Here is a 9,996-nt window from a genome sequence, read left to right as displayed (position 1 = left end):
ATGTGCCACACCTTCTTTATCCATTCTTCTATTGAGGAGCACCTAGGTTGTGTCCAGGTTCTGGCGATTACAAATAGTGCTGCTATGAACATAGTTGAACAAATGCTTCTGTAGTGTGATCGGGCATCTCTTGGGTATATTCCCAAGAGTGGAATTGCTGGGTCCTAGGAAGGTTGACTCCCAGTTTCCTGAGAAACCGCCACACTGATTTCCAAAGTGGTTGCACAAGTTTGCATTCCCACCAACAATGGATGAGGGTTCACCTTACTCCACATGTTCTCCAACATAGGCTATCATTGATGTTTTTGATTTTAGCTGTTCTGACATGTGTAAGATCATATCTCAGTGTTGTTTTGATTTGAATTTCCCTGATTGCTAAGGAGGTTGAGGATGACCTTAAGTGTCTTTTGGCCATTTGAACTACTTCCATTGAGAATTCTCTGTTCAGATCAGTACCCCATTTTTTAATAGGTTAATTAGAGTTGTAATGTCTAGTTTCCTGAGTTCTTTATATATTTTGGAGATCAGACCTTTGTCTGATGTGGGGTTGGTGAAGATCTTCTCCCAAACAGATGGATGCCTTTTTGTCTTAATGACAGTGTTCTTTCCCCTACAGAGGCCTCTCAGTTTCAGGAGGTCCCATTTATTCATTGCTGCTCTTATTGTCTGTGCTGCTGGGGTTCTACGTATGAAGTGGTCTCCTGTGCCTATGTGTTGTAGACTACTTACAAGTTTCTCTTCTATCAGATTCAGTGTGGTCAGATTAATATTCAGGTCTCTGATACATTTGGACTTGAGTTTTGTGCATGGTGATAGATATGGGTCTATTTTCATTCTTCTACAGGTTGACATCCATTTATGCCAGCACCATTTGTTGAATATGCTTTCTTTCTTCTACTGTATAATTTTAGCTCCTTTGTAAAAAATCAGATGTTCATAGGTTTGTGGATTAATATCCAGGTCTTCTACCCGATTCCATTGGTCATCATCTCTGTTTTTGTGCCAATACCAAGCTGTTTTTATTACTGTAGCTCTGTAATAGAGTTTGAAGTCAGNGAGGTCAGGCAGTTATAGAAAGATCCAACCAAACAATAAATGATATCCTAAACAAACAGAAAGGGATGGAAAATAAACCCAGAAATAGATTGCGTAATGCTTTGTTAAACATTTAATTTTCTTAATGCTAATGAGAAAGCAACAACTTCAGTAGAGAGTTATTGGATGATGGAAAATACTTCTGAATTGAATCAACCAGTGTATTTCAAGGATGTGTTGATCTCACAATGGAAGCCAGGAAATGTACTACATTGGGAAAGGGGTTTTGCTCTTCTTTCAACAGGAGAAGAAAAGTTATATATACCATCAAAATTAATAAAAATTTCGTTTGAAAAAGAGAAATCTCTTGAGATATGATGGCTAATCCACAGAGGTGACAATCAATCAGGTGGTAAGAAAACTTCATAAGAGTTGGGGCAGGTTTCTATTCTTGTCTTTGCAGGAAAATATTCATTTTCAAAAATTCAAGAGACCCTGGACATCTAGATACCTAAAGAAGAAAAGATAATTATCCAGATAAAATAAGGGGATATGCTCAAGAAAATGCCACTACCAAACTATGCTTAACTCTGTTCTTTGTGTTTAAGATTTCTTTTTAAGCTTTTTCAGGTTTTACATGGATTTAGTCAACCATGTTGTGTGCCAATTTGTTTCAGGGGGCTGTTTGTTTGTCCCAGCCACCAAGAGCCAAAATCATCACACAGAAACTATATTATATAAAAAAAATGTTTGGCCTGTTACCTCCAGCTTCTTATTGCATAACTCTTCCATGTTAATTTAATCTATTTCTAGTAATCTGTGCATCACCACAAGGTCGTGGCCTACCAGCAAATTTCTGTCTCTGGCAGGGCTACATGGCTTCTCTCTGACTCTGCCTTTCTTTCTCCCAGTATTCAATTTAGTTTTCCCTGCCTACCTAGGTTCTGACCTATAAACAGGCCAAGATAGTTTTTTGTTCACCAACGATATTCACAGCATACATAAGGGAATCCCACATCATCTTCTGATTGATTTTAGTTTGAAGTCCATTTTCCTAGAAATTGGGATAGCTTCACCAGCTTGTTTATTAGGTCCATTTTCCCAACCTTTTCCTCTGAGATCATGTCTGTTATTGATGTTGAGGTGTGTTTCTTATATATAGCAAAAGACTAGATCCTGCTTTTATATCTTTTCTCTGACCCTGTGTCTTTTCATAAGTGAATTATATCCATTGATATTAAGGATGAGTGACTGTTAATTCCTGGGGTGTTTTTAGTGGCAATGTGTGTGTGTTTCCCTTCTTTAGGTTTTATTTGTCTGAAGTTATCTGTTGCCTGTGTTTTTGTGGGTGCAGTTATCTTCCTTGGGTGTGAGTTTTCCTTCAAGTACTTTCTGTAGGGCTGAATTTGTTGCTAGTAATTGTGTAAATCTGATTTTGTCATGGAATGACTTGTTTTCTCCACCAATGGTGATTGAAAGTTTTGCTGGGTATAGTAGTCTGGGCTTATATCTCTGGTCTTAGTGTCTGCAGCACATCTGCCCAGGACCTTTTGGTTTTCATGATTTAAATTGAGAAGTCAGGTGTAATTCTCATATGTCTACCTTTATATGATACTTGACCTTTTTCCTTTACAGCTATTAATATTCTTTCTATATTCTGTATGGTTTGCGTTTTGATTGTGCATTTTTTTCTGATACAGCCTATTTGGTGTCCTGTACACTTCTTATACCTTCATAGGGCTATTCTTCTTTAGGTTGGAATGTTTTCTTTTATCATATTTTGAATACTTTTTTCTGTGTCTTTGAGCTGGAGTTCTCCTTCCTTTATCCCTGTTATTCTTATATTTGGTCTTTTCATGGTGTCCCAGATTTCCTGGATGTTTTGTGCTAAGAATTTGTTGAATTTAATGTTTCCTTTGACCAATTAATCTATTTATTCTGTAGTTTCTCTAGCTCCTGATATTCTCTCTTTCATCTCTTATTTCCTGTTTGTTTTGCTTGCCTCTGTAGTCCTTGATTGTTTACCCAGATTTTCTATATCCAGAATTCCCTCAGTTCACATTTTCTTAATTACTTCTTTTTCAGTCTTCAAGTCTTGAACTGCTTGTTTCACCTGCTTGTTTGGCTTTTTTTTTTTTTTTTTGTTTTCTTGGGTTTCTTTGAGAGATTTATTCATTTTTTCCATTTTTTGTTTATCTTATCCTCCATATTTTAAAAGAGTTTTTCATTTCCTCTTTAAAGTTCTCCATCATCCTCATAAAATTCCATTTAAAATCATTTTCTTCTGCTTCTTCTGGGTTAGGATAATCACGTCTTCCTGTTGTATGACCATTGAGGTCTGGTGTTACCATGTTGCCTTTTCGGTTGTTAGATGAATTCTTGCATTGGTGCCTACTGATCTCTTCATTCAAATGATGCCAGCAGTGTCTTTGCATCTTGGTCCAATTCTTGCATTGGTTGTCTATGTCTTGGGAACTACTCTTAGTCTTTTCTGTACTGTCACTGTCTCTGTCTCAAGGAAACACTGAGGTCTTTCTTAGCCTGCTCTTTTGGTCTGCTCTCTTGGTTTGTTCTCTTGGTCTACTCTGTGCAGTCACAACTTGCGCTTCAGAGTTCCACACTTGGTTCTTTTTCTTGATCCTCTTTGTGTACTTGCAACTTGTGTTTCAGCATTCCTCTGAAGTTGTTGGGGAGCTGGAGGGTTTGGGGGCAGAATTGGTCTTGAGGGTTTCAGGGTCTGATAGATGGGATAAGGTTTTGTAGCAGCCTACCTGTAGGAAGCTCACCTACTGGCTGACCATAGGAGCTGAGATAGGTGGGAGAGGGAATTAGGTTTTGCCCAGGGTGGAAGGCCTAGAGAGTGAGGTGTCCCACTGAGTGGCTGGTCACTCACATCTTGGCACTCTCTGTGTAGTAGCAGGACATGTTTAAGAGTTCCAATGAGGTTGTGTGGGGATAGGTGACTTTGTGGGTGATGTGGGACTTGTAGATCTTAGGGTCCAATGGATGGGATAGGGGTATTGGAGAAGGCTATCTGAAAAAAAAAACCTCTCCTGCTGGCTGACTAGAAAAGTCAAAGCAGGTGAGTTTGGGGGAAGAGTGAGACTTATAGCTTGAAGTGTCTGATGAAGGGGATGGGGATATTGGAGCAACCTACCTCTTGGTCCTGTCTGTGTAGTAGCAGGTTGTGTTTCAGAGTTCCACTGAGGTTGCAGAGGGATAGGAAGGTTTGAGGAAATAGTGGGACTTGTAACTTGAAGGTCCAATAGATGGGATGGGGGTTTTAGAACAGCCTACCAGCAGGAAACTCTCCTGCTGCCTTGCTAGAGAAGCTGAGGCAGGTGGGGGAGGGTCCCATGGTTTTGTCCTGGTATGGAGAGCCTAGAGAGTGGAGGTCCCACCAAGTGGCTGGTCACTCACCTCTTGATACTCCATGTGTCGTAACAGGCTGTTTTCAGAGTTCCACTGAGGTGGTGGGGGTTAGGAGGGTTTGGGGGAAGAGTGGGACTTGTAGCTTGCAGGGTCCAATGTAAGAGATGGGGGTACTAGAGCAGCTGATCTACAGAAAACTCTCCTGCTGGATGGCTAGAGAAGTGAAGCTATTTATTTATTAAAGCTTGTACTTCTGCTACAGAACAGATGACTGTGTGTGCCTCAGATTGTCTTCTTCCACCTTCCAGGCGTATACATCATCAGTACATATATTCTGTCATCCATGTCCTGCCTTAGATTGTGTGGAGGGAAAAAGATCTTATCTGGCTAGGGTTAGGGTTAGGGTTAAGGTTAGGGGTGAGGGGTTAGGGTTAAGAAAAAAGAAGAAAAAGGCTCTTATCTGGCATTGACTACCAGCCTCTGGTTATAAAGTGTAAGGGAAAGCACACACCCAGATACAATGCACCTCTGAACACACTTTCCATCTGAGAGTACAAAAGTAGCTAGATAAACATAAGCAAGCAGATAATAATTTGCAGTACACATGCTCTTATGCAACGATATATACTAAGAAGACTAGAAGATGACCAAAATGGAATTGCCTAATTAAATTGATCTAGGATATTTTTAGTAGCTTTCAGCTTCACCAAAATCCAAATTTTTCGAGAAGCCTGAGCTGCTAATCCACTTGGAAGGGCCAGACTCGGAGCTGCCAAGTCGCCTGAGTGTTCTAAAGTCCTAAATCTCTGATTACCTTTGAATTCCAAAGACCTAAGCTGCTTACCCGAGTTGCTGAATGCCAGCTACCAGCGACTGCCAAGACAACTGAGCAACTGAAACCATGACCCTGACTATACCTTGAGAAGCTCCCATTAAATCAGTCCCATCGTCTCCGTGGCTGGACGCACCCCTCGCGGTCCTGACTTCCTTGCTCATGTTCTTCCTCCTTCTGCTCTTCATCTGGGCCTTGGGAACTCAGTCCAGTGCTCCAATGTGGGTCTCTGTCTCTTTCTCCATCCACTGCCAGTTGAAGGTTCTACGGGGATATGCAAGATATTCATCAGTGTGGCTATAGGAGAAGGCCAGTTTAGGCACCCTACTTTTGCTACCCAAGGACCTAGCTGGGGAAACCCCCTTGGACACCTGGGAACCCCTCTAAAACCAAATCTCTTGCCAACCCTCAAACGGCTCCCTTAGTTAGGATATCTTCTTCCCTGCTCCCATATCCACCCTTCTTCCATCTCAACCTTCCCATTCTCCTAAGCTCTCCCCAATCCTCCCCTTCTCCCTTCTTTCTCCCCATCTCCCCTTCCCTACAACAACCCCCCTACCCCCGTGCTGCCAACTTTTGCCTGACAATCTTGTCTACTTCCAATATACAGGAGGATAAATATATGTTTTTCTTTGGGTTCACCATCTTATTTGGCTTCTCTAGGATGATGAATTATAGGCTCAATGTCCTTTTTTTATGGCTAGAATCCACTTCTAAGTGAGTACATACCATTTTCATCATTTTAGGTCTGGGATATGGCACTCAGTAAAGTGTTTTCTATTTCCATCCATTTGCATGCAAAATTCAAGATGTCACTGTTTTTTACCTTGGAGTAGAACACTAAATTGTATATGTGCCACACCTTCTTTATCCATTCTTCTATTGAGGAGCACCTAGGTTGTGTCCAGGTTCTGGCGATTACAAATAGTGCTGCTATGAACATAGTTGAACAAATGCTTCTGTAGTGTGATCGGGCATCTCTTGGGTATATTCCCAAGAGTGGAATTGCTGGGTCCTAGGAAGGTTGACTCCCAGTTTCCTGAGAAACCGCCACACTGATTTCCAAAGTGGTTGCACAAGTTTGCATTCCCACCAACAATGGATGAGGGTTCACCTTACTCCACATGTTCTCCAACATAGGCTATCATTGATGTTTTTGATTTTAGCTGTTCTGACATGTGTAAGATCATATCTCAGTGTTGTTTTGATTTGAATTTCCCTGATTGCTAAGGAGGTTGAGGATGACCTTAAGTGTCTTTTGGCCATTTGAACTACTTCCATTGAGAATTCTCTGTTCAGATCAGTACCCCATTTTTTAATAGGTTAATTAGAGTTGCAATGTCTAGTTTCCTGAGTTCTTTATATATTTTGGAGATCAGACCTTTGTCTGATGTGGGGTTGGTGAAGATCTTCTCCCAAACAGATGGATGCCTTTTTGTCTTAATGACAGTGTTCTTTCCCCTACAGAGGCCTCTCAGTTTCAGGAGGTCCCATTTATTCATTGCTGCTCTTATTGTCTGTGCTGCTGGGGTTCTACGTATGAAGTGGTCTCCTGTGCCTATGTGTTGTAGACTACTTACAAGTTTCTCTTCTATCAGATTCAGTGTGGTCAGATTAATATTCAGGTCTCTGATACATTTGGACTTGAGTTTTGTGCATGGTGATAGATATGGGTCTATTTTCATTCTTCTACAGGTTGACATCCATTTATGCCAGCACCATTTGTTGAATATGCTTTCTTTCTTCTACTGTATAATTTTAGCTCCTTTGTAAAAAATCAGATGTTCATAGGTTTGTGGATTAATATCCAGGTCTTCTACCCGATTCCATTGGTCATCATCTCTGTTTTTGTGCCAATACCAAGCTGTTTTTATTACTGTAGCTCTGTAATAGAGTTTGAAGTCAGAGATGGTAATGCCTCCGAGGTACTTTCATTGTATAGGATTGTTTTGGCTATCCTAGGTATTTGTTTTTCCATATAAAGTTGATTATTGTTCTTTCAAGGTCTGTAAAGAATTTTGTTGGGATTTTGATTGGGATTGCATTGAATCTATAGATTGCTTTTGGTAGAATTGCCATTTTTACTATGTTGATCCTGCCAATCCAAGAGCAAGGCAGAACCTTTCATTTTCTGGTATCCTCTTCAATTTCTTTCTTCAAAGATTTAAAGTTCTCGTTAAATAGATCTTTCACTTCCTTGGTTAGAGTTACCCCATGATACTTTATGCTATTTGTGGCTATCAGAAAAGGTGATGTTTCTCTGATTTCCCTCTCTGCTTCTTTGTTATTTGGGGAAGGGGGGCAACTGATTTTTTGGAGTTGATTTTGTATCCTGCCACATTACTAAAGGTGTTTATCAACTGTAGGAGGTTTTTCATAGTTTTTGGGGTCGCTTATGTACACTATCATATCATCCACACATAAGGAAAGTTTGAGTTCTTCCTCTCCAATTCAAATCCCTTTGATCTCCTTATGTTGTCTTATTCCTATTGCTAGAAATTCTAGCACTATGTTGAAGAGGTATGGAGAGAGTAGACAGCCTTGTCCTTTCTGATTTTATTGGGATGGCTTTGAGTTTCTCTCCTTTTAATTTGATGTTAGCTATCAGCTTGCTGTATATTGCTTTTATTATATTTAGGTATGAACCTTGTGTCCCTAATCTCTCCAAGACCTTTATCATAAAGGCATGTTGAATTTGTCAAATGCTTTTTCAGGATCTAATGAAACGATCATATGGTTTTTTTCTTTCAGTTTATTTATATGATGGATTACATTGATAGATTTCATGTGTTGCACATGCCCTGCATCTCTGGGATGAAGCCTACTTGATCATAATGCATATTTTTTCTAATGTGTTCTTGGATTCGGGTTGCCAGTATTTTATTGGGAATTTTTGCCTCCATGTTCATGAGTGAGATTGGTCTATAATTCTCTTTCTTGGTTGAGTCTTTGTGTGGTTTTGGTATCAGGGTAACTGTAGCTTCATAAAAGGAGTTTGGCAATGACTCTTCTGTTTCTATTTTGTGAAACACATTAAGGAATACAGATATTAGCTCTTCTTGGAAGTTTTGGTAGAATTCTGCATTGAAACCATCTGGTTCTGGACTATTTTGGTAGGGAGGTTTTTGATGACAGCTTCTCTAATTCCTCACGACTTACAGGTCTATTTAAATTGTTCACCTGGTCTTCATTTAATTTTGGTAAATGGTACTTACCTAAAAAAATGTCCATTTCTTTTACATTTTCCAATTTTGTGGCATACAGGCTTTTGTAGTAAGATCTAATGATTCTCGGAATTTTCTCTGCGTCTGTGGTTATGTTCCCCTTTCTCATTTCTGATTTTGTTAATTTGTGTGTTCTTTCTCTGCTTTTTGATTAGTTTGAATAGGGGTTTGTCAATCTTGTTGATTTTCTCTAAGAATCAGCTTTTTGTTTCATTGATTCTTTGGATTGTTTTGTGTGTTTCTATTTTGTTGTTTTCAGCCCTCCGTTTGATTATTTCCAGTCTTCTACTCCTCCTAGGTTAGTCTGCTTCTTTTTTTTTCTAGAGCTTTCAGGTGGGCAGTTAATTCTCCTATGTGTGCTTTCTCCGTTTTCTTTAAGTGGGCACTTATTGCTATGAACTTTCCTCTTAGCACTGCTTTCATAGTGTCCCATAGGTTTGGATATGTTGGTCTTTATTTTAATTGAATTCAAGGAAGACTTTAATTTTTTTCTTTATTTCTTCCTTGATCCAGGTGTGGTTCAGTAGTTGACTGTTCAGTTTCCATGAGTTTGTAGGCTTTCTGGGGGTAGAATTGTTGTTGAATTTTAACTTTATTCCTTGGTGATCCGATAGTACACAGGTGGTCACTACAAGTTCTTTGTATCTGTGGATGTTTGTTTTGTTACCAATTATGTGATCAGTTTTTGAGAAGGTTCCATGAGATGCTGAGAAGTAGGTATATTCTTTTCTGTTTGGGTGGAATGTTCTATAGATGTCTGTTAAGTCCATTTGATTCATTACATTTGTTAGTTCTCCTATTTTTCTGTTAAGTTTCTGTCTAGTTGACCTATTGGTAAGAGAGAAGTGTTGAAAACTCCCACTATAATCGTGTGATGTTTGATGTATGCTTTGAATTCTAGTAATGTTTCTTTTACATATGTGGTTGCTTTTATATTAGGAGCATAGATATTCAGGATTAAGACTTCTTCCTGGTGAATTGTTCCTGTTATATAAAGTATAAAGTGTCCTACTCCATCTCTTCTTATTGATTTTAGTTTGAAATCAATTTTGTTAGAGATTAGCATAGCCACACCTGCTTGTTTCTTTGGACTATTTGATTGGAAAACCTTTTCCCAACCCATTACTCTGAGGTAGTGTCTGTCTTTGAGGTTGAGGTGTGTTTCTTGTAAACAGCAGAATCTTGGATCCTGTTTTCGTATCCTTTCTCTTAACCTGTGTCTTTTTATAGGTATTATAAAAAGTATAATGAGACCATTAATACTAAGTGATATTAATGACCAGTGGTTTTTAACTCCGGTTATTTTTTCTGGTGGTAGTTTTTGAGTGTTCCCTTCTTTGAGTTGTGCTGGTGGAGAGTTGTCAGGTGCTTGTGATATTATGGGTGTAGTTGGCTTCCTTGGTTTATGGTTTTCCTTCTAGTATTTTCTATGAGGCTGGATTTGTGGCTAAGTATTGTTTTAATCTGTTTTTGTCCTGGAATATCTTGTTTTCTCCATCGATGGTGAATGCAAGATTTGTTGGGTATAGTAGT

Source organism: Alexandromys fortis, unplaced genomic scaffold (genome assembly GCF_014885135.2).
Source record: "Alexandromys fortis isolate MF-2015 unplaced genomic scaffold, M_Fortis_MF-2015_v1.1 scaffold_433, whole genome shotgun sequence".
NCBI classification, from domain to species: domain Eukaryota; kingdom Metazoa; phylum Chordata; class Mammalia; order Rodentia; family Cricetidae; genus Alexandromys; species Alexandromys fortis.
Note: the sequence above shows the minus strand (reverse complement) of the source record.